Source organism: Dromiciops gliroides, chromosome 5, assembly GCF_019393635.1.
Source record: "Dromiciops gliroides isolate mDroGli1 chromosome 5, mDroGli1.pri, whole genome shotgun sequence".
Lineage (NCBI taxonomy): Eukaryota > Metazoa > Chordata > Mammalia > Microbiotheria > Microbiotheriidae > Dromiciops > Dromiciops gliroides.
The window spans coordinates 15,088,286-15,090,366 of record NC_057865.1 but is presented as its reverse complement, the minus strand read 5'-3'; positions in this window follow the sequence as shown (position 1 = coordinate 15,090,366).

The following is a 2,081-nucleotide window of genomic DNA, read 5'->3' as shown; positions in this document are numbered from 1 at the left end:
ATCCTTTCTATAGCTTGTTTTTAGGTAGTTGTTTGCAGGTTTTCTCTCTTATTAGATTGTAAGCTTTTTGAGGGCAGGCACTGTATTTTGCCTTTCTTTGTATCCCTAGGACTTGGCACAGTGCCTGGCACATGGTAGATGCTTAATAAATGTTTATTGACTGACTTTGTCTCTTATATGTCCTCCTTTGTCTTATGCTCAGCAGTGTGCATGTTACATCCTTCCTCTCTGAGCTCCTTGAGGGCAGGGAATGTCTCATTTTTGCCTTTGGCTAGCTATTACCCAAATGTTTGCTGACTATTAGATTGCTCCAAATGCCTCCTGATGTCTAACCTCAAACCATTCAGGAGCTTTTACTCCTTAGGCAGTTTGATTTAGCCAATCTCTGTTACTGGATTAAGGGCAATGGGACATTTGTGAAATGACTGACTTTTCTGCATTTAGAATGAAGTAGAGATATAACAGGGGCCACAAGGTGGTTCAATGGATAGAATTCCAGGCCTGGAGTTAGTTAGACCTGAGTTCAAATCCATTCTCAGATACTTACTAGCTGTGTGACCTTAGGCAAGTAACAGCCCTATGTGCTTCAGTTTCCTCATTGAGAAGAAAATAGCAAACCACTCCAGTATGTTTGCTAAGAAAACCCAAAATGGGGTCATGAAGAGTCTGATACAACTGAAAAATGACTGAACGACAAAAACAAAAAGATGTGACAAAGCCAAGTTTGTTTTTAGTTTTTAAAGGAAACATCTACATGATAAAATCCATCTGAAAAAGTATGAACACAGGTGTTCTTAATGGCATTATTTACATTCTAACCATTTTGAACAGAAGGCCTCCCGATGCATGATCCCTCATTTATAAATTTTTTATTCTTTGCTGATTTCCTGAGAATACCAAGTACAAGACAACTCCCTCTAGTGGGTGCTATTAAGATCATTTTTTCAAGGCTCTTTGAAATAAATGGACATGTTGGCTCCTAATGAACCACTCGGGGTTGAAGAGAAGCACATACATGTCATGCGGAAAGGGGGTATTAGCCGAGACTCCAATCCCATGCCCTGCTTCCACAGCCCCACTGCTCTCATTAGCATATTTCTTCCCTGCCACTTTCTATTTGTTTTAGACACAGAATTGGCAGAACCCAGAAGAATAAAGACTCTTTCACCAAAGTGAAGCACGGACCATTGGCGAGGCTTCCTGGGGGAAGCACACACTTGCCTCTCTAATGACCTACGTGTTGGGCCAACTGATCCAGCTCCGAAATTTTTGGGTTCGGTGATTGTTAAGCATATGAGCTACACCTGGGGTGTGGTAAGGCCTGTTCTCTGTTCATTACAGCCTTGTGATCTTCCAGAGACATCAATGGACTTGCTTGCAGCCTTTCTGGGTTAACTCCTTGGTACCCCGCTTCATACACTCTCCACACCAGGCTAGCTCATATACTACATAGATGTTCCCAAACAAAACATTACATCTCACCTCCATGCCTTTGCAGAGGCCCATACTCGATATACTCTCCCTTTTAAGGCCTAAGCCTTCCTTTGCATAAGACTCTTCTCATTAGTGGGGACGCCGTCTTTTTATAGATAAGGAAACTGAGGTCCAGAAAAAGAAGGCAGGATTCGAGGGTTTTCGAGTTAGAACACAAAACAGGGAATCCCAGAGTTAGAAGAGATGATAGAGAGCTCTGAATCCAGTCACTCACTTTGTAGAGGAAATAGTTGGAGTCTAGAGAGAGAGTGAATGAGCTCCCAGGGTCACAGCTAGTGGGCGCCAGAGGCCAGATTTGGGGCGGACTCCAATTCCAGGGCTTTTCCTGCCACAGACTGGCATTTGGTGCCACTGTTCCTACATACACATAGGGTCAAGATAGAGACCATCTGGCCCAGGAGGTCCCAATCTTTTGCGGGTCATGGCCTCTTTTGGCTGTCTCCCTCAGTTTTTTCATCTGTCAAATGGAGACAATAAGAACACCTATCTTCCAGGGTTTTTGTGATTAAAAAAATGAGCTATGTTTTGTAAAGCTCTTGGCAAACCTTAAAGCATGATGTCAACAGAAGCTGCTGTTATTTCACATC